The 23,701-nt window shown below is 45.8% G+C and overlaps 1 protein-coding gene across 1 annotated transcript in view; it reads left to right on the top strand.

Moving 5' to 3' along the window:
- The first annotated feature begins 325 nt into the window (after positions 1 to 325).
- LOC143766360 (uncharacterized) overlaps positions 326 to 23,701 on the top strand; it is a 42,362-nt gene continuing 18,986 nt past the window's right edge. The window contains exons 1-2 of the mRNA XM_077253992.1: positions 326 to 362; positions 973 to 1,008. The gene's annotated coding sequence lies outside the window, so the exon portion shown is untranslated. The remainder of the gene's footprint in view (positions 363 to 972; positions 1,009 to 23,701) is intronic.

Here is a 23,701-nt window from a genome sequence, read left to right as displayed (position 1 = left end):
CAAACACGGCTCCACTCCGTACATCTCGTACACACACGGCTCCGCTCCGTACACCTCGTACACACACGGCTCCGCTCCATACACCTCGTACACACACGGCTCCGCTCCGTACACCTCATACACGCAGCTCTGCACCATACACCTCGTACACACACGGCTCTGCTCCATCCACACTGTAAACGTCCTCCTGACCCCACACATAAACTTCCCCTCATCCAGCACCATGACAACCAGCACAGCAGAGTCCTGCATACACTGAGGCCCCATCATGTGACCCCTGACTCCTCCCCTCCTGTGACCTCATCACAGGTCCTGTGCGCACAGAGCAGCCATATATGTGGTGTGCGGCTCTGCAGGTGGAGGTAGGTGCTGGAGATTCCCCATTACAGGGCGCAGGGGACATTAAAGGGAACCTGTCACCCCCAAAATGGCTGGTGAGGTAATGGTGTAGATAAGCCCCCGATGTTACCTGAAAGAGGAGAAAAAGACGTTAGATTATACTCACCCAAGGGCGGTCCCGCTGCGGTCCGGTCGGATGGGTGTCTCTGTTCCGGCGCCTCCCATCTTCATTCCATGACGTCCTCTTCGGGTCTTTACGCCGTGGCTCCGGCGCAGGCGTACTTTGTCTGCCCTGTTGAGGGCAGAGCAAAGTACTGCAGTGCACAGGTGCCGGGCCTCTCTGACCTCTCCGGTGCCTACGCACTGCAGTACGCACCCATCCGACCGGACCGCAGCGGGACCGCCCCTAGGTGAGTATAATCTAACGTCTTTTTCTCCTCTTTCAGGTAACATCGGGGGCTTATCTACAGCATTACAGAATGCTGTAGATAAGCCCCTGATGCCGATGAGCTTACCTCACCAGCCATTTTGGGGGTGACAGGTTCCCTTTAATCCCTTCAGCACTGAGACTCCTTTGGGTTTTTTGTTGCCACTTTATAAGAATCAAAACTTTTGTTCTGTTTCCTGTTATAGATACAGAAGATCCAACTATAGAAGACAGGAAGTGAGGTAATGGATTGTTCTCCTAGTACAGGGCCCCTTTCCTGGCCCCACACAGTGTAATGCCTCAATTATACCCATTATGCAGTATATATGATGCCCCCCACACAGTGTAATGCCCCCATTATGCCCCTGTAAGCAGGTGACCGGAAACAACACACTGACAAACCGGAAATTACCAATATAATTACTTGTTTCCCTGATAATGGGAATTGTGATCACTATGGCAACAGTGAATAGTGTAATAATGTAAAACAGGGTGATTACGAAGTGAAATATACAATATCAGATATACACCACTGAATTCTCACTCTAGCTTTAATAGCAGCCTCTAACAATATGTTACTTTAGCTACTGACAAGGGTTATGGTCCCGATGTATTTAGGCCACATTTCCCCCTGACATAGTCTATCAAAGCTCAATGGGCTGCCTTCACTTCAACTGGCCTCCATAATGTCTCTTTTCTAGCCCAGACCAACCCCTGTACCCTACGTCAGTGCTGAAAGTAACAGCCCTGCTCACTCGTGACTCTCACTCTTCACTGCAGCCGTACATTCCCGAGTGGAATCTCCTCTCGGATCCTCGGTGTTTGACCAACAGCAGACGTCTCTCATACTTGAAGTAGGGAGGTTTGGATCTCAGGCCTTGACTGGCATAGTCTGGACTTTGGGTATTGACAGGCTCAGATCTGGTTCCAGGGCCTTGGCTGGCGTAGCCTGGATTCTGGGACTCATCTGGTGCCAGCAAGGTTCTGTGTAATAATTATAGGGGATAATTCAGGAGACTCTTTGCGTGGAACAAGACGACAGGACACAGTTTTATAAGTGGTAAAGTTTATATTATCACACGGTGATTCAAGCAGGTGCAGAGACAAACTCAAGTCCACAACACTTGGTGCAAATAATAAACGCAGCTTAGCAGTCAATAGGAAACTTCAGAGGTAGATGCAAACAAACAGGAAGTCTATGAAGCACAGTTATGTTGTGAATTCCGTTCTCGGGCTCCCTCCTGTGGTCGTGAATGGTACTTTGTTGAGTTCTGTTCGTGGGCTCCCTCTGGTGGCTTTGAGTGATACTGCTGGTCTTTAGCTGGGCTCCCAGCTGCCTCGTTTTCTGCTATGCTGGCTGCCTATTTAACTCCACCTAGATCTTTACTTGTTGCCAGCTGTCGTTGTATTCAGTATTGGTTCAGATCTCTCTGGGACTTCTCTTGTGACCTGTCTCCTCCAGGAGAAGCTAAGTTCATGCTAGTTCATTTTTGCTCATTGCTTTTGGAAAATGTTTCTCAGTATATGATGAGTTCAGTCCAGCTTGCTTATATGCTATTTCCTTGCTAGCTGGAAACTCTGGGGTGCAGAGTTGCCCCCCTCACATTGTGAGTCGGTGTGAGGGTCTTTTTGTATTCTCTGCGTGGATATTTTTGTAGTATTTTATACTGACCGCACAGTTCCCTTGCTATTTTCTGACTATTTAGTATTAGTGGGCCTCCTTTGCTAAAACCTGTTTTCATTCCTATGTTGGTATTTTCCTCACCGTCATTATTTGTGGGGGGCTGCCTTTACTTTGGGGAAATTTCTCTGAGGCAAGTGAGGCTTTGTTTCTCTCTAGGGGTAGCTAGCTCTCAGGCTGTGAAGAGGCGTCTAGGGAGAGTTAGGTACGCTCCACGGCTGCCTATAGTGTGTGTGATAGGATCAGGGTTGCGGTCAGTAAAGTTCCCACACCCCCAGAGCTTGTCCTATATTTCTGGTTTACCTATCAGGTCATTCGCTAAGTCCGTCACCATTGGTACTGTACAGCCTAAATTTATTTTGTCTGTTACTTTGATTTGCTCTCTGTCATCCTACTCAGTTATGGCTTTTGTGTATTCAGGCGCTGCCCTGAATTTGATGGATTTGGATTTTGCCAGGCGCTGTGGTTTTTTCTTGGAGCCTTTGCAGTTCCCTATTCCACTAAGGGGAATTGATGCTACGCCATTGGCCAAGAATAAGCCTCAGTACTGGACTCAAGTGACCATGTGCATGACTCCTGCACATCAGGAGGATATTCGCTTTCTGGTGTTACATAATTTGCATGATGTTGTCGTCTTGGGGTTGCCATGGCTGCAGGTTCATAATCCAGTATTGGATTGGAAATCGATGTCCGTGTCTAGTTGGGGTTGTCAAGGGGTACATGGCGATGTTCCTTTGGTGTCCATTGCTTCTTCAACTCCTTCTGAAGTCCCTGAATTTTTGTCGGATTACCAGGATGTATTTGATGAGCCCAAATCCAGTGCCCTACCTCCTCATAGGGATTGTGATTGTGCTATAAATTTGATTCTTGGTAGTAAGTTCCCTAAGGGTCGACTTTTTAATTTATCTGTGCCAGAACATGCCGCTATGCGGAGTTATATAAAGGAGTCCTTGGAGAAAGGGCATATTCGCCCGTCCTCGTCACCCTTGGGAGCAGGGTTCTTTTTTGTGGCCAAGAAGGATGGTTCTCTGAGACCCTGTATAGATTATTGCCTTCTTAATAAAATCACGTTCAAATTTTAGTACCCTCTGCCTCTGCTGTCCGATCTGTTTGCTCGGATTAAGGGGGCTAGTTGGTTCACCAAGATAGATCTTCGAGGAGCGTATAATCTTGTGCGTATAAAACAGGGCGATGAATGGAAAACAGCATTTAATACGCCCGAAGGCCATTTTGAGTACTTGGTGATGCCATTTGGGCTTTCTAATGCCCCTTCTGTGTTTCAGTCCTTTATGCACGACATCTTTCGAGATTATCTGGATAGATTCATGATTGTATACCTGGATGATATTCTGGTCTTTTCTGATGATTGGGAATCTCATGTGAAGCAGGTCAGGATGGTATTTCAGGTCCTGCGTGCTAATGCCTTGTTTGTGAAGGGCTCTAAATGTCTCTTCGGAGTCCAGAAGGTTTCCTTTTTGGGCTTTATTTTTTCCCCTTCTACTATCGAGATGGATCCAGTTAAAGTCCAGGCCATTTATGATTGGACTCAACCTACATCTGTGAAGAGTCTTCAGAAGTTCCTGGGCTTTGCTAATTTTTACCGTCGCTTCATCACTAATTTTTCTAGTGTGGTTAAGCCTTTGACTGATCTGACCAAAAAGGGTGCTGATGTGACGAATTGGTCTTCTGCGGCCGTTGAGGCATTTCAGGAGCTGAAACGTCGGTTTTCTTCGGCTCCTGTCTTGCGTCAGCCGGATGTTTCTCTCCCTTTTCAGGTCGAGGTTGATCCTTCTGAGATTGGAGCAGGGGCTGTCTTGTCTCAGAGAAGCTCTGATGGCTCTGTGATGAAGCCATGTGCTTTCTTTTCTAGAAAGTTTTCGCCTGCCGAGCGTAATTATGATGTTGGTAATCGGGAGTTGTTGGCAATGAAATGGGCATTTGAGGAGTGGCGACATTGGCTTGAGGGAGCCAAACATCGTGTGGTGGTCTTGACGGATCACAAGAATTTGGATTTATCTCGAGTCGGCCAAGCGGCTAAATCCTAGACAGGCTCGATGGTCGCTGTTTTTCTCCCGTTTCGATTTCGTGGTTTCGTACCTTCCGGGTTCTAAGAATGTGAAGGCTGATGCCCTTTCTAGGAGTTTTGTGCCTGACTCTCCGGGAGTTCCTGAACCGGCTGGTATCCTCAGAGAGGGGGTGATTCTGTCTGCCATCTCCCCTGATTTGCGGCGGGTGCTGCAGGAGTTTCAGGTCGATAGACCTTACCGTTGTCCACTGGAGAGACTGTTTGTCCCTGATAGATGGACCAGTAGAGTTATTTCCGAGGTTCATTGTTCAGTGTTGGCGGGTCATCCTGGGATTTTAGGTACCAGAGATTTGGCGGCTAGGTCCTTTTGGTGGCCTTCCTTGTCGCGGGATGTGCGTTCTTTTGTGCAGTCCTGTGGGATTTGTGCTCGGGCCAAGCCTTGCTGTTCTCGTGCCAGTGGATTGCTTTTGCCTTTGCCTGTCCCAAAGAGGCCCTGGACGCATATTTCCATGGATTTTATTTCGGATCTTCCGGTCTCTCAGAGGATGTCTGTCATCTGGGTGGTTTGTGACCGTTTTTCTAAGATGGTCCATTTGGTGCCCTTGCCTAAATTGCCTTCCTCCTCTGATTTAGTTCCGCTGTTTTTTCAGAATGTGGTTCGTTTGCATGGTATTCCGGAGAACATTGTGTCTGACAGAGGGTCCCAGTTTGTGTCCAGATTTTGGCGGTCCTTTTGTACTAAGATGGGCATTGATTTGTCTTTTTCTTCGGCTTTCCATCCTCAGACAAATGGCCAAACCGAACGAACTAATCAGACCTTAGAAACTTATCTGAGATGTTTTGTTTCTGCTGATCAGGATGATTGGGTGACTTTTTTGCCATTGGCGGAGTTCGCCCTCAATAATCGGGCTAGTTCGGCTACTTTGGCTTCGCCTTTTTTTTGTAATTCTGGTTTTCATCCTCGTTTTTCCTCAGGGCAGGTTGAGCCTTCTGACTGTCCTGGTGTGGATTCTGTGGTGGACAGGTTGCAGCAGATTTGGAACCACGTAGTGGACAATTTGACGCTGTCACAGGAGAAGGCTCAGCGCTTTGCTAACCGCCGTCGCTGTGTGGGTCCCCGACTTCGTGTGGGGGATTTGGTTTGGTTGTCTTCTCGTTATGTTCCTATGAAGGTTTCCTCTCCTAAGTATAAGCCTCGTTTCATCGGTCCTTATAAGATCTCTGAAATCCTCAATCCTGTGTCATTTCGTTTGAACCTCCCAGCATCCTTTGCCATCCATAATGTGTTCCTTAGGTCATTGTTGCGGAGGTATGTGGTGCCTGTGGTTCCTTCTGTTGATCCTCCTGCTCCGGTGTTGGTCGAGGGAGAATTGGAGTTTGTGGTGGAGAAGATCTTGGATTCTCGTATTTCGAGACGGAAGCTTCAGTACTTGGTTAAATGGAAGGGCTATGGTCAGGAGGATAATTCCTGGGTTGTTGCCCCTGATGTCCATGCTGCAGATTTGGTTCGTGCCATTCATTTGGCTCGTCCTGATCGGCCTGGGGGCTCTGGTGAGGGTTTGGTGACCCCTCCTCAAGGGGGGGTACTGTTGTGAATTCTGTTCTCGGGCTCCCTCCTGTGGTCGTGAATGGTACTTTGTTGAGTTCTGTTCGTGGGCTCCCTCTGGTGGCTTTGAGTGATACTGCTGGTCTTTAGCTGGGCTCCCAGCTGCCTCGTTTTCTTTACTTGTTGCCAGCTGTTGTTGTATTCAGTATTGGTTCAGATCTCTCTGGGACTTCTCTTGTGACCTGTCTCCTCCAGGAGAAGCTAAGTTCATGCTAGTTCATTTTTGCTCATTGCTTTTGGAAAATGTTTCTCAGTATATGATGAGTTCAGTCCAGCTTGCTTATATGCTATTTCCTTGCTAGCTGGAAGCTCTGGGGTGCAGAGTTGCCCCCCTCACATTGTGAGTCAGTGTGAGGGTCTTTTTGTATTCTCTGCGTGGATATTTTTGTAGTATTTTATACTGACCGCACAGTTCCCTTGCTATTTTCTGACTATTTAGTATTAGTGGGCCTCCTTTGCTAAAACCTGTTTTCATTCCTATGTTTGTATTTTCCTCTTAACTCACCGTCATTATTTGTGGGGGGCTGCCTTTACTTTGGGGAAATTTCTCTGAGGCAAGTGAGGCTTTGTTTCTCTCTAGGGGTAGCTAGCTCTCAGGCTGTGAAGAGGCGTCTAGGAAGATTTAGGTACGCTCCACGGCTGCCTATAGTGTGTGTGATAGGATCAGGGTTGCGGTCAGTAAAGTTCCCACACCCCCAGAGCTTGTCCTATATTTCTGGTTTACCTATCAGGTCATTCCAAGTGTTCCTAACCACCAGGTCCATAACACAGTTATTCTTGAGGAAACTTGACACGAATAGATCCTTGACTTAGTCCAGACGCAGATAGATATGCTATTAGGCAGTTCAAATCATATCTTAGCTCAACCAGGGAGGCCTGGTTAATAGTCTCAGGTTTTGCAGAGCAGAAACAGCTTACATGTCCAGTAAATGCAGATGGAAGTAACACGAGCAGCAGATGAAGGAGGATTACTGAACACTGGTGTATGCAGCAGGAACTCAGAGCAGAGTGGCAGGATCTCCAACACAGGTTCACAGGAGCAGGTGCAAGGCCATGGAGTAATCAGGAGCTGGATGCAAAGCAGAATAATCTAGCACAGACTGAAGGCTGGGGTGGAGTTTTATAGCAGGAAGACAAGTGCACATGAGACCAAAGACGCCATGTTGGAAAAGGGCAGTAATGCACAAAAGGTAAAAAATGTTCAGCCTTCAATGCTTTATCACAGCCTGGTTCCTCTGCCTCAGATTCTTCACTGCCACACGTCCTGCCCGTTCCTTTGCTTGGCGTGAAATCTCCCATATTGGTGCACTGGCCTTTGATGTCACCATCCAGATCACCTTACCCTTTGTACCATCTAGACTCTTCCTGAAACTCTACCTCTTCCCATTGGTTGGGAAGGGGAGGGACAGCTGGAAGTCTTCTTGTACAAATGGCCCACAGCAGTGAGGTTTCTCTCTTCTTAAGACACGCATTCTTACACCACTTATGCATTATGTATGACGGCCCTTACACAGTATAATGGTAAACAGTACTGGCATCTCTCGTACACAAGATTATATTTCCACAGTAACACCACTCCCCACACACACACAGTAGTACCGCCATTCCACCATGCACAATACATTGCTCCCACTGTCATTCCCTCCACACAGTATAATGTTCCCACAGTACTATCTATCAGTAGATATAGTATATCTCGACTTCAGCAAAGCATTTGATAAAGTATCTCATACTATCCTTATTGAAAAAATGACCAAGTATAGGATTGACAAGGCTACGGTTAGGTGGGTTCATAACTGGCTAAGTGATCGTACTTAAAAGAGTGGTAATAAATAGTTGCACATCCAATTAAAAGAGTATTTCAAGTGGGGTACCACAAGGCTCTCTCCTGGTCCCAGTGTTGTTCAATATTTTTATAAATTATCTAGATAAAGGAACTGAAGGTAAACTAATCAAATTTGCAGAGAATGCTAAGCTCTGAGGGATAGCTAACACTAGAGACTAGGATCTAAATAAGCTTGAACAATGGGCAGCGACTAATAGAAAGGTATTTAACAGGGAGAAATGTAAGATTCTACATCTGGGCAACAAAAATGAAAATTACACCTATAGAATTGTAGGAATAGAACTAAGTAACAGCATGTGTGAAAAAGACTTGGGTATACTAAAAGATCATAAACTGAACATGAGTCAACAGTGTGATGCAGCAGCAAATAAGGTAAACATTTCTAGGATGTATTAAAAGAAGCATACCGTCTAGATTAGGTGAAGTAATTGTTTCCCTCTACTCCTCCTTGGTCTGGTGTCATCAAGAATACTGTGTCCAGTTCTGAGCAACACATTTCTAAAAATACATTAAAAAACGAGCAAGTTTGTAGCACCAGCTTCCACGCATGCTGCCCCTGGACACTATGCTTAGGGCAGGCATACGCTCCCTCTTTCTTACAGGGGCCACGCACGCCGTCCTAAATTGTCCCCAGCCAATGTCTTGTTGGATTTGTCATTGGCCTACCATCCTCAGTCCAATGGCCAGGTAGAATGAATGAAACAGATCCTGACTAACTTCCTCCGGCTATTCATGAATGCCCACCACAATGACTGGGCCAAACTCCTGCCTTGGGCCGAATTTTCCTACATTAACCATGTGAGCGAATTCTCTGCCAAAACTCCGTTCTTTGTGGTTTATGGTTAGCATCCCAATATTCTGTTTCCTGTCTCTACTACCTTCGATATTCCTGCTGCTGAATCCCTCCTCAATAGTTTTTCTGCAATCTGGGAGGAAACCAAGTGCATGCTATTAAAGTCCTCTGAATGGATGAAAAGACATGCTGACAAGACACATCTGGATCCGCCTCTGTTTCATTCTGGGGACAAGGTCTGGCTGTCGGCTAAGTATGCTCTTCTCAAGGTACCCTCACATAAACTAGGTCCTCGCTTCACCTGTCCTTTCAAGGTTTCAAAGGAGATTAATCCGGTGGCCTACAAGCTCAGACTACCTGCCTCTTAAAGGGAATCTGTCACCTACTTTTTCATATATAAGCTGCGGCCACTGCCTTTAGGGGCTTATCTACAGAATTCTGTAATGCTGTAGATAAGACCCCAATGTACCCTGAAAGATAAGAAAAACAAGTTAGATTATACTCACCCAGGTGCGGTCCAGGTCCGATGGGCGTCGCAGGTCCGGCTCCGGCCCCTCCCATCTTCATGCGATGACGTCTTCTTCCTTGGTTCATGTCACGGCTCCTGCGCAGGCGTACTTTATCAGCCCTGTTGAGGGCAGCGCAAATTGCTGTAGTGCACAGGCGCTGGGCTTCTCTGACCTTTCCCGGTGCCTGTGCACTGTAGTACTTTGCTCTACCCTCAACAGGGCAGATAAAGTATGCAGGATTGGTGAAGTCGGCGTCTCATGAAACCCGACCCGATCCCTGTGTGGGGTCGGCCATGCGGTACGCGATCTTGGCGCCAAAGTCGCGTTTCGTATGACGCGTTTAGCGCCATTTTTTCAGCCAATGAAGGAGTGTGGGCAGAGTGATGACATAGGGGTTAGGGGCGTGCACGCCTATCACCATTTTATCGCTTGTGCGCAGTAGCGATTTGGAATGTGCAAAACAAAATTTTCTGTTCTGGGACGGAGGGGAGAGAGAGAGAGAGAGAGAGAGAGAGAGAGAAAAAAAATCCCCATTGACGTGCATAGGGTTTCGTGTTCCGGCCGATCCTCGACTTTGCGCAGTAATCGGCCGATTTCGCCCGACTCGACTTTTCCAAAAGTCGGGTTTCGCGAAACATGACTCGACCCTAAAAAAGTCAAGGTCGCTCAACCCTAGTCATCGCCCCTCCGACTCTCCTCGGACCATGGCACAGTGGTTTCACCATTCCTGTTACAAAGTTCGGAAAAGAGCTGGGCCCACATCTTTTCCGGCACATGTCAACTGATTTGAACAGCTGACATGTGTCCTTAACACAGGTGGATTTGTGATTCACCCGCGGCTGTTAACCTGTCATTCTCTGACAGCGGCATTTAACATGATCACCCCAGAAGCACATCACTAATCCCATCCATCAGCGCCCGTGTCACATGACATTGCCGATGGGTTGACCTGACAGTCCGGGGTCTGCAGGAGATCCCAGTGGTTGTCATTGCCGGATTGATATGAGAGTCGTCCAGCGGTTGGCAGTATTTCTGCTACACAGAGCAGGGCTGAAGCCCTGTTCTGTGTAGTACAAGTGATCGGATGATCGCAGCTTCTAGTCTCCCATCGAGACTATTAAAGCAAGTGAAAAGTAAAAAAAAAAGTTTTTAAAAATATAAAAGTTTAAATAACCCCCCTTTCACCCCATTCAAAATAAAAAATTTAAAAAAATGTAAAAAATACACATATTTGGTATTGCAATGTCTAGAATCGCCCAATCTATCAATATAAAAAAAGAATTAATCCGATCAGTAAACAGTGTAATGAGAAAAAAAGCCAGAATTAATTTTTTGGGGTTGCCACAACATTGCATTTATAAGCAATAACAGGTAATCAAAACCTCATATCCACACCAAAATGGTATCATTAAAAATGTCAGCTCGTATCGCAAAAAATAAGCCCTCGCCCAGCCTCAGATCACGAAAAATGGAGACACTACGAGTCTCGGAAAATGACGCAATTATTTTATTTTTTTTTTTACTTTGGATTTTTTTTCCCCCACTTAAATAAAAAAGAACCTATAAATGTTTGGTATTTATGAATTCGTAATGACCTGGAGAATCATAATAGCTGGTGAGTTATAGCATTTGGTGAACATGGTAAAAAAGAAAGAAAAGAGAACATTGTAGAATTGCACTTTTTTTGCAATTTCACCGCACTGCAATTTTTCTGTACACTATATGGTAAAAGCAATGCTGTCAATCAAAAGAAGAACTCGTCCTGCAAGCCCTCACATGGCCATTTTAATGGAAAAATAAAAAAGTTATGGCTCTGGGAAGAAGGGGAGCAAAAAACAGAAACGCAAAAACGAAAATGGGTGTTATGGACCTGGTGGTTAGGAGCACCTGGAATGACCTGATAGTTAAAACTGCAAAACAGGACGAGCTCTGGGAAGTGGAAGCTCTGCTGACCGCAACCCTAATCCTATTATCACACACACTAGAATTAGCCGTGGAGCGTGACTAACTCTGCCTAGATGCCTCATCACAGCCTAAGAGTTAACTACCCCTAAAGATAGAAATAAAGGCTCACCTTGCCTCAGAGAAATTCCCCAAAGGAAAAGGCAGCCCCCCACATATATTGACTGTGAGTTAAGAGGAAGGCACAAACACAGGAATGAAACAGGTTTCAGAAAAGGAGGCCAGACTTACTAAATAGACTGAGGATAGAAAAGGGATCTTTGCGGTCAGCACAAAAAAACTACAAAAAGCCATGCAGAGTGTGCAAAAAGACCCCCGCACCGACTCACGGTGCGGTGGTGCCACTCTGCAACCCAAAGCTTCCAGCTAGCAAGGCAATATAATGATAGCCAGCTGGACTAAAACTTAGCAAGTACTAATAAATATATTCAGTACACAAATGAACAACAAATGAGCTTAGTAGTGACTTAGCTTCTGCTGGAGTAGACAGGTCATGAGAAATATCCAAGAGAGATCTGAACCAGTACTGATACATTGACAGCTGGCATCAAGTAACGATCTGAGTGGAGTTAAATAGAGAAGCCAGCCCAGTCCTAAACGGGGACAGGTGAGGATGCAGCTTCAAGACCAGCAGCTCCACCAGAGGGAGTCCACGGACAGAACTCACAGAAGTACCATTCCTGACCACAGGAGGGAGTTCGAGAACGGAATTCACAACAATGGGCTGCAGCATGAAGGGGATGAAGTTAAGAAAGGATTTTTTATCTTTGACAAATCAGATTTAAGCAAACAATTGCATATACTAGAGAGGAAGCTACAATGTCACTAAACTGGGACACGAGTGCTTGTTGCTCGGGTCGAGCAAATTGGAATACTCGACCCGATCAAAGAGCCCAACGTAAGTCTAGGGGAAACCCGAGTATTTTTACCATGATCCCCCCGGGGGTCCTTTTAAGGTCTAAAAACGTATGAAAGGGGGCGCATGCGCGGACTCTGACAGAGACGGACATGCTCTGCTGAGCTCCGCGACCCGACATCTATTTACACCCTCCTAGAGTGCCGTGATCGGGGAAATCTTACCACCACTGAGTTCCTTCTGCTCCACGGAGGTCGGTAGCGTGCAATGCCTAGGAAAGGTAACGCTACTCAAACGACAAGCCGCACTATAACGGAGCTCCTGGCGGGCGGTGGCGCGGGAAAGATGGCCGCTTCGTCCTCTTCCCTGCCAACTCCCGCTTCCTCACAAGCAGGCATATCCATATCCACTGCGACTTTAACTAAAACCCTCCAGGACACATTTAGAACTGAACTTAAGTCTGCTATGCAGTCCATTGCTAGCCAGCTACAAGATATTGCCCAGCGCACCTCAAATTTGGAGGAGAAGATGGACGCCACTGCAGACGCTCTGGAGGAAGATCAAGAAACTCTCAGGTACCATGCGGATCGTATTAATGAACTAGAACTGAGAAATGAAGACCTAGAGAACAGATCTCGCAGGGGCAACATTCGCATACGTGGGCTGCCCGAATCCATCACTGCGCTTAAAGAGACAGCGGCTGCATTATTTGCCGCGCTTTTGCCAGATATGGACCCTCTGCTTTTACATATCACAAGGATCCACAGGTCACTTGGTAGGCAGCGCTCCTCTGATATTCCAAGAGACGTGGTCCTTAAAATGCACTATGAGGAATCTCGGGATCTAATCTTAAATGCTGCACGCCCTCTTTCATCACTACCCACCCTCCCCGCCTCAGTACGCTTATATGCTGATGTTGCTCCAGCCACGCTTTCCAGAAGGAGAGCTCTTAAACCTGTTACCACTGCACTACAAACGGCGCAAGTTAAATACCGCTGGGGATATCCATTTTCACTATCCTTCACCCATGAGAATAAGCTACACACCTGTCGCTCACTGGACGAGGGAAAAAAGGCATTAGAACTTTCCGGTATCCCATTCTCAGATTCTACTCAACCTTTGCCGCAAAGGAAATCACGACCTGTCAGAGAGTGGTCATCAGCTCCCACAACCAGGAGCCAGTCTACACGTGTTACATGACTGTTCTACAGGTGTGCTGACCCGACTTCGCCATGATACTCTGCTGAATATGCTCTATCTCTTGCGCGTTTAATATAACAGTAGCAACTGTATTACGTTTCTCTACGATTCTGAATAGTCTCCATTCCAATAGCTCCCCGATTACGGAGTCTTATATTGCTGGCCCGATCCCTCATTATTTCCCTCCCCCTTTTTTTTTTTTTTTTTTTTCTTTTCTCCCTTTTCTTACCCCCCCCCCCCCCCCCCCCGCCAGGGGCTACTATTACAGGGGTTTGATGTCTGGGTTTCCCACATGTCACCCACCCTTGGTGATTACTGGATTTTCCGGTAATATGAATCTCCAGATCACCATATCTTTTGGACATTGGTTCCAAGTTTCTGTATTTGTTTACATGTTATGTGTCTGTGTTCCCCTTCCTTTTGTTCCCTTCCTACTGTTTCCTCCTACAGGTATACAAAGTTGGTCATTCATTAATATTGATTTGAGTTACCATTTGGGTTGGTCGAGGGGCGCGCTCACTGTGTCTGGGATTTGGGCAACAATTGTTCTGACTTCCTATGTGTAGAGTTTTCTCTCATAATGTCAGAGGTCTCAATTCGCCAATAAAAAGGAAAAAAGCCTTCCTAGATTACCATAAGCATAAACCCGATATCCTTTGCTTACAAGAAACCCACTTCTCTAACACTTCCTCTCCTAAATATTTTGATCCCCATTATTCCCGTTTTTTTTTAGCCTCGTGGGACCGTAAGACTAGGGGAGTAGCCATATTTCTTAAGAACAGCTTTCCATTTCAACTAACTAGCTATTTTTCAGATCCTGAAGGTAGATTTCTAATATTGCAAGGGACGCTACAGGGCCACAATCTCTGCATTATAAATAGTTATCTGCCGGCCGGCTCTCAGTTTGCGGCGTTCAAAATAATCCTGTCTAAACTCTCCTCCATCTCCTACCACCATTTGATATGGTGCGGAGACTTTAATTTCACTTTAAACCCGTCTCTAGACAGTAACTCTTTAAAAAGATCAGATATCTCTAAGTCCGACAGGAAAAAGGTTCTTCGCATGCTGGCTGGGAGTCGGTTGGTAGACATATGGAGGGAACTCAATGGTTCAACTAGAGGATACACATATTTCTCTCCAGCTCATGGATCTTATTCGCGAATTGATCTTCAGGTGACTGCGGCTGCATCCCTCCCCACCGTTTTATTCTCACGCCATGTCCCATCCTCGTGGTCCGACCACGACGCGATCCTATCTGTTTTTCAATTTAACATTATCTCTTCCAAACTCTATAAATGGAGGTTAAATGAATCCCTATTAGTTGACCCGGCGACATCTACCCAGGTTATGGATGAATTAAAACTCTTTTTCCAATCCAATTTGAATGCAGACTCCTCCCCGGGCAATATATGGCTTGCCCATAAGAAATTCATCACTGGTTCATTAATTAAAATAGCGTCTACTAGGAAGAGGTACAGATCTGAACTTCAAAGTCGATTGGAAACTAAACTATTTAAACTCGAACAAGCAAACCAGATGTCTACGTCCCGCTATTTAATTAAACAAATACATGATGTTAAATGTCAATTTGACGCGATCCTAACCACTAGAACAGAAAAAGCTTTAGCGTGGACTCGAGCCACCTTTTACAAACAAGCTAACAAACCCACTAAACTGCTGGCCCGTCAATTACGTTCAAAAGAACTTATAAATTCTATATCCTCCATCAAAGTAGAATCTGGACATATTTCGGCCCATCCTGAGACTATCTATAAAACATTTTATGAGTATTATCAGAAGCTCTACTCCTCTCCTAGGGATCCTCCTCCACATCTCCTACAATCCTTCCTACAGAACTTATCCCTCCCTGTCTTATCGACGCAACTGGCCCAACAATTACAGTCTGAAATTCTACCAGAAGAAATTGATTCTGTCATTAAAAAGTTGAAGTCGGGGAAGGCCCCCGGTCCTGATGGACTAACTTCCATGTATTATAAAAAATTTAAAGCTCTACTCTCACCCCATATTGCAGCCTTTTGTAATGCCCTTTTAAATGGCTCTCAGATGCCTCCCGAATTTTATTTAGCCCATGTGACAGTTATCCCTAAACAAAAAAAAGATCACCTGCTTGTTAAAAATTACAGACCTATATCCTTGTTAAATATTGATCTCAAAATTTTTACATCAATTATTACTGATAGACTTAATAGGTTTCTTCCCTCATTGATACATCGAGACCAAGTAGGTTTCATCCCCCTGAGACAGGGACCAGATAATATTAGGAGAAACCTTAACATTATCCACTCTGCAAACCGTTCTCGCAAATCACTCATGATGATTGCCCTAGATATAGAAAAAGCTTTTGATTCCCTTTCCTGGCCATACCTCTTCTCAGTCTTAAACAAATTTGGCTTCCCCCAAAAACTAATTTCCTGTCTTCAGCTAATTTACGACCATCCGACTGCGTATCTTAAACTCCCGACCACCAACCCTTCCCCTATAATAATCCAACGCGGTACACGCCAGGGGTGCCCCCTTTCACCAGCTCTATTTGCTTTAGCTATGGAGCCCCTGGCAGAATCTATTAGGAACAACCCAAATATACTGGGGCCTACTAATCTCGGGGACCAATACAAGGTCAGCCTCTTTGCTGATGACCTCCTCCTGTCTTTAATTAACCCATATTCGACCCTCCCTAATCTATTCTCCCTCCTTCACACTTTTGAAAAAGTGTCAGGCCTTAAAATTAATGTTGAAAAATCCGAGGCTTTATTTGTCAATACCCCCAAAGCAGATCAAGATAATCTTATAGCTCAATTCGGCTTTAGTAAGAAAGATCACTTTTTAACCTACCTCGGAATCAACCTAACGCCTCATAAGTCGTCCCTGTACAAATGGAATTACCCCCCTTTAATTAGCAAGTTTCAGGCTGACTTAGCTCGGTGGTCCACTCTGAACCTGTCATGGCTGGGCCGCTTGCATGCCATTAAGATGATATCGCTTCCACGATTCCTATATCTATTTCGTTCCCTCCCAGTCGCAGTACCATTGAGTGCCCTGCGAGACATTCAAAAACTCATTTCAAAGTTTATCTGGAGGGGTAAGAGACCAAGGATCAAACAAGGCATCATGTTTTTACATAGAAAGTTGGGAGGACTCTCACTTCCCAATTTAATATTATATTTTAGGGCGGCCCAGATAGCTCAACTAGCTAATGTTAACGCCGGCACGAGAAGCCCTAGATGGGTTTACTTAGAATCCTTTCTTTTGCGTCCTTTCTCTCTCCCTGGTCTCCTGTGGTCCACTGGTAAAATCCCGCAAATTATTTCCGAAACTGCCCCCTTTTCTGCGCACTCCCTGATTCTTTGGAGAAAAGAGAGATTTAAATTTGGTTTACAATCTAAATCATCTCCACTTACCTCTTTATTTTATAATCCCATGTTCCTACCGGGCTTGGAGCCTGCTCTCTTTTCATGGTGGATATTGAAGGGCATCACTACATTCAAACAACTCTGCTCCCCCTTAAATATCTTACTCAGTAGACAAGAATTCACCCAAAAATTCGAACCTCCATTTAGGGAAGCTTTCCGTATAAATCAAATTCTTCATTTTGCCGGGCAGTCCCTACCACATGGGTCTCCTTTTATTGCTTCGAGTTTTGAGCAGAAATGTCTTCTCGATCCTATGGGAAGGGGAATGATCTCTTTAGTGTACTCTGCTTTTACTACCACTGGTAAGGATATAAAATTAAAATTTATGTCACAGTGGGAAGAGGATTTGGGTCTGATCTTGCCCCTAGAGGTGTGGCATGGGTGTTGCGATACATTAACAAAGGGTTGCTATCAGACCTCCTTAGCTGAAACATTGATTAAACTTCTTCATAGAGCCTATTATGTGCCAGTGAAACTCCATGCCATCCACCCGCATGTACCTAACACTTGTTTTAGAGGCTGTAATTCTCCAGGCGACTTGCTACACACTTGGTGGAGCTGTCCGGTCGCTGTGGCTTTGTGGAGCGAGATCAAGTCAATAGTTGACAGAATATACGGAGGAGCGGTCTCCTTTGATCCTACAGTATTTTTACTGGGAGCAAGATTTCCCGGTTTCTCTAAAAACCTACATAAACTAGTGACTATTATCTGCATGGCGACTAAAATTCATATTGCTGCTAGATGGAGAACTAATTCACTCTCCATCTCACTAGTCAAAGATAGAATTAACTCTATCCTACTATATGAACGTATCCAAGCAACCAGGAACGATGAATGGAGTACCTTTTTCCGGGTATGGGAACCTTGGCTTGGTCTCGACTCTGATGCTTCTTTAACTCAAGCACTCACGCTTTCTCCATAATGTTTGTTTGATTATATTTTATCTTATTCCTTTACCTTTTTGTATCTATAGACCTTGCTCAGAATAGTTTTAGGTTAGACTCTGCACATTTATGGTTGTTCACTCGCCGGACCCACTGGGCGCCGTTCTTCTCCTCGTACATTTTTACGTACTTAACTGGAGTCATTCTCAATTTGTTGGATATACCTATGTACCCTTTCCCTGTGTGTCATCCCCCTTGTTCGTCAGGTCTGTCCGTCTTTATTAGTTCTGTCTACCTAAGCCAGAATTACAATTAACATTCTGCAAATATCTTGTTTCTCATAGACACTTCCTGTTCATTTTCATTAAGACTTGTTTATATTCTGTTGTATTCAAAACTTTCAATAAAATTCATTGAAACTAAAAACGTATGAAAATGATGGACGCACTGCTCATATGACACGGGAACATCATGGCAAATATCTCTGGAAGCATTTCTGACTCCTAGGTCACAGCTGTAAGCAACGTTGTCAGAGTTTAACGCCATTGTTACAGGTGCACTAAAAAACATACAAAAACTAAACCAAAATGGATTTTCCTTGAATATATGTTAATGCACATCGTTTCCAGGGTAATGACTTGTATATAAGGCAAAATAATTAACCCCAGACCAAAATGTTCCTCCACCACTTGGGCTATGTTCACACGCAGCGTTTTTGATGCATTTTTCAACTTAAACATTGCTTTCAACCAATAAAAATGCATTCACTGGGAAATGTCATTGTAACATTTAACAACCCTAGCTGGCCATGTGGTGTGTGACACATCATCAGATACATCTTGTTTCATTTATGAAGGAGTGACTCTTAAAGTAACAAAGCCTATTTTTATAGTGGAATCAGGCGGCATTAATATTCATAAAGGGCCATTATTAAACAGTGGGTCTCCTATACTGTTATGGCCTATGCAGTGAGTGGCTGGGCTGCCAAAAATTACGATGCACCCCAATACCCCTTTCACAAGAGGTACAGGAGAGCTTCCCGAAAAAATGTTGCATTGAATGCAAGGCCTGCCCTGCTATCAAGTCATATGCACCCCAAGAATCCTTTGAACCCTGGAACTGGATGGCCACAGGAAAACCCACTTCACATTCTTCTGTTGGTCCTGCTATACTATTTCCTTATGCATTGAATGCAAGGGCCACCTTGACCCAAATTTGCGCGCACCCCAATCCCTCCTTGGAAGAAACATGGAGGAGGGCCTCCTAAACTGAACTGTAACATTACAAAGGAGCCGGTCTCCTAGACTCGTAATGCCCATACCCTAAGTGCACGGGCTGACAAACATTTCCCCATTGGGGGTACATTTAAAAAAATGTTTTTTATGGAGATCATAGACACCCTTGCCAAAAAATTGACTGGCTGTAGCAGCACGGAACACGTTAACCCTGGTGATCTAGTGGCGGTGGATAATGAGATGTGGAGGAAGGCCTCATTAAAAACTAGGCCCAATTTAAAGGAGCGGGTCACCTAGACTTCTAATGCCTGTACACTAAGTGCATGGGCTGACAAACATTTCCCCATGGGAGGTACATTTTTTTTTTAAAAATTGGGGGATCATAGACACCCTTGTCAAAAAATTGACTGGCTGTAGCAGCACGGAACACGTTAACCCTGGTGATCTAGTGGCGGAGGATGATGAAATGTGGTACAAGGCCTCATTAAAAACTAGGCCCAATTTAAAGCCGCTGGTCTCCTAGATTTGCAATGCCTATACACTAAGTGTATGGACTGACTGACAAACATTTTCCCCTGGGGGAGTAAAAAATTTGCGGCTGGGCTAAGTGTAATCACCCTGTATGGTTCCTTGTTCCATGTCCTCCTGCTTTGCCTGCAATGCATCCTTTTTCATTGTGAGCAGAGAAGTTTTCAGAATTAAGAAAAGCGGGATGGTGATGCTAATTATGGCATCGCCGCTCACCATCTTGGTGCAGTCCTCAAAGTTTTGGAGGATGGTACATATGTCTGAAATCCATGTCCACACCTGAGGTCTTATGTGTGGACTCTGATCTGAATAACGGTGGCCTTGTTGATGCTGGTAGTCAACAACCACCCTCTTCTGCTCACAAATCCTTTCCAACATATGCAGTGTAGAGTTCCAAAGCATGGGGACATCACACACCAGTCGGTGAGCCGGAAGATGCAAATGCTGCTGAAGAGCGTCTGAAGCTGTAGCTGACTTTCTAAAATGGGCAGACAGGCGACATACTTTCACTAGCAGATCCTGCAGCTCCGGGTAGCTTTTGAGAAAATGTTGAACGACGAGGTTAAGCACATGGGCTAGGCAAGGTACATGTGTGAGCTCACCTTGCCCCAGAGCCGCCACCAGGTTCCAGCCATTATCACACACGACCATGCCTGGCTGTAGGTTCAGCGGTGTCATCCAAAAATCTGACTGCTCTTTCAGCGCTGTCCACAACTCTTCAGCATTGTGCGGTTTGTCACCTAAGCAGATTAGCTTCAGCACAGCATGTTGCCGCTTGGCTGAGGCAGTGCTTCCAGCTTCTGACTGATATGCTAATTTCAGAGATTGAGGCTGAAGAGGAGGAGCAGGAGCTGTAGACTGTGGGGGCAACCCTGACTGACGTAGGGCCTGCCATCCTCGTCGTCGAGAGGATGTGTTCCATCCCAAGGTCCGACTGGGTCCTGGCTTCCACTATGTTAACCCAGTGTGCCATCAGTGAGATGTACCGTCCCTGTCCAGAAGCACTTGTCCACGTGTCCGTGGTTAGGTGGACTTTACCAGTAACAGCATTGTTGAGGGCACAGGTAATGTTGTGGGAAACATGCTGGTGTAATGCCGGTCCGACACACCGGGAGAAATAGTGGCGACTGGGGACCGAGTACCTTGGGATGGCCGCCGCCATCAGGTTTCGGAAAGCTTTCATCTCAACAAGCCTAAAAGGCAACATTTCGAGCGCAAGCAGATGAGAAATGTGAGAATTTAGTACTGTGGCCTGTGGGGCGTTGGCTGTGTATATCTGCTTGCGTTCCAATGACTGGGGTATAGACAACTAAAAGCTGCGCTGGGACAAGGACCTAGCTCTGCATGTCCTCTTGCCATGTTGGGTCAGTTACTATGTCATCCGCCACCTTGTCTTCTTCCACATCCGCACCCTGCTCCGCCTCCTGACTTTCTGGCAACTGTATCTCATCATCATCCACCTCTTGTGACACTTTCCCATCATCGCCTTCGTGTGACCGTGGCTGCTCAAATCTTTGGGCATGGCTACATGCGATCTCATCTTGCCCCACTTCAAGTTCACCGGCCAAGAGTCCGGAATCTTTAAAAGGAAAAGTGAACAGCTCTTCGGAGTGTCCAAATGTGAGAGCAGTTGTCTCAGGGCACTCGGCATGGTGGGAGGAAGGAGGATCAGGGTAATATTCGGTCCAGACTCATGGCTACTCAGACTTGACCTTGTGGAAGACATGGTGGTGGTGGCTAAGTGACTGGAAGCAATATCCACTATCCAACCAACAATGGTTTCTCACTGCTCTGGCTTCAATAGTGGTGTGCTGCGGTCCCCTAGAAACTGGGATGGGAAGGTTGAGCAAGAAGATGTGGGTCTTAGTTGTGGCCCACTTTCAGCTTGGCCACGGTCTCATCCTCTGCATGCACCATCAGCATCACGTCCACTTCCCCGTCCCTTGCCCCTTGCATTGCCCATTTTAAATGGACTACTGAAATAAAAGTTCAATACAAATGGATTAATTTTGAGAAAACTTATGTGATCAGTAAAAAAAGATAGACCAGGCGTCTGACTGTTTGAATATGTGGCCTGTATTTTTTTTTTTATCCACAAAATACTGTATATATCAAGGGTAGCAGACCAAAGACTGGAATGTATGCCTGAAAAGTAAGGGTTTGGAGACCACAGATAGACCAGGCATCTGACAGATAACAGACTGTTTCAATTATGCAGCCTGGATTTTTTTTTTAAATTTGAACCACAAAATACTATATAGAACAAGGGTAGTAGAGAGACAAAAAATCTGAAATGTATGCCTGAAAGGCAAGTATTTGGAGACCACAGCTAGAGCATGCGTCGGATAGACATAACAGACTGATCAAAATGTAGCCTTGATTTTTTTTTTTGGACCACCGAAATTGTCTCAATAAGTAAGGCTAGGTTCCCATTGCGTTAATGGGTGATCGCTAACGGACAGCGTTGCACGGCGAAAATGTCGCAATTAACGCCGTGCAACGGGTCCGTTAGCGCACCCATTGACAGCAATGTCAATTTCGCCAGCAGCGCATCACTAGCGCGTGCCTTTTTCGGCTCGCGCTAGTGATGTGCCGTTCTTCTGTGACGCGCCTCGGACGCTGCTTGCAGCGTCCGCGGCGCGCCCGAGGTCCGTTACCCACTCTCGCAGATCGGGGATCTGCGAGAGCGGGGACGTTAACGTGACCCCCAAACGCGATCCATAAAAAAACATTGCGTTAGCGCAATCCGCTAGCGCTAGCGCTAAACGGATTGCCCTAACGCAATGGGAACCTAGCCTAAGTATGACACTAAAAAAAAAATTGGAGTACTAAAATTGTAAAATATTTAGCGCAATGATATGCGATGCGTGTGGCGTACAAATGGCAGTGATAAATATAAGAACTGTAGCTAAATATTTTTGGGCCAGCTACAGATATTTTGGTCAGCAAAATGATGTCCAAAAATGTTGTAAGACACTCCAAAATATACTATAGTACAAAACAAAAGGCCAGAATTTTCTGCGCACTCACATCTGATGCCTGGGACAAAAAATTTTCTTTAAATTGTTAGATTTTCCCGATCTTGTATTGAAATGACCTGGCTGTAGTCTGCAGTGTGACCAAGCAAATACATGTAGAAAAAAGGGGGCTATGGATTGCTTTGTAATAAAATTAGCAGGTATAAGGTGCAAAAAAACCCAAAACCTAGCCACGAATACCTGCTGCTACGTAGCTATAAAATACGCAGCAGCAGACAGTAATGGAGCTCTTTGATGTATGTGACGCGCCCACAGGTCAGTGGGGTACTCGGTACCGGGTCCGGTCGCAAAGAGGGATGTCACAGTGGCTGCGACACGGTCCGTGGCCCTGGGCATTAACGTTAAAGGGGGTTAAATGTTCAAAGTTTGCCGTTACACCACCTGTGGGGTTCGGTTATAGGGGGGACCGACGCTGCATTAATGTGGTCCCCTGGTGATGTTGAGGCAGCCCAGATGTTACACTTCCCAGAGGTGAAGCGGGGTCCCCAGGGGTCCTATGGTGTGAGTCGTAGATGGTAAAGGCGGTGAATAAATGCAGGAGACAGGTTGTAAGTCTTTACCTGGTTTACTTGTGGGTAACAGGCCACAGTCCAGGGCATCGGCAGCAGGTGAAGTAGAAGTCTGGGTAGTCCAGAGACAAGTGGAATCCCCTTGGCAGGTCAGGTAGGAGCCTTCCACTCTGCGCTCACTGTCTCTGAGGTCCATGCTGCCACTTAGTGTCCTAGGCAAAGTCCTTATTCTCTTTCTTGTCCAGGGACAGGTACCTGTATGGCAGGCAGCTTGAGCCGTGCCTATTGGGGTCCTTTCACGGTGACTCCAGGCTACAAGGTGCTCCTGTGCCACAGATAAATATGGCCAAAGTCCATGTAATTCTCTGCCCTCCGGTTCTGCTTTCTGTCTTATAGTCCACAAAAGCCTCGGGTTCCCGGTACCCGGGTACTGCTCTGACTCCCTGGAGGTCTTCCTAGTCCCCTGCTGGAGTCCTGTATTTCCACTGTGCTCCGTGCCTGTCTGTCCTCGCACACAGACTGTCTGTACTAACGGAACTTCCCCTCCTGGCCTGGATTTGGAAGGTGTTGTGTGTGTGTGTATAAACCTACCAAAGGGAATCTCACTTGTCTCCAGACATAGCACTACCCTCCCCGAGAGGAAGGCAGCATTACTGTGGTACCCGGATTCCTGGGGTGCCACATATGCTATGAGAACTATATACTCACATACAGTGCCTGGATGCATTGCACTGATGTGTGTATATGCACATAGATTCCCCTGCCTACCTAGCGCTGCAATCTATGTACCCATGAATTAGCCCTAAAAAGGACTGTTGGTTTATCAGGATT

Source organism: Ranitomeya variabilis, chromosome 4, assembly GCF_051348905.1.
Source record: "Ranitomeya variabilis isolate aRanVar5 chromosome 4, aRanVar5.hap1, whole genome shotgun sequence".
In the NCBI taxonomy this organism is placed as follows: domain Eukaryota; kingdom Metazoa; phylum Chordata; class Amphibia; order Anura; family Dendrobatidae; genus Ranitomeya; species Ranitomeya variabilis.
This window is presented reverse-complemented; position numbering and strand designations above follow the sequence as displayed.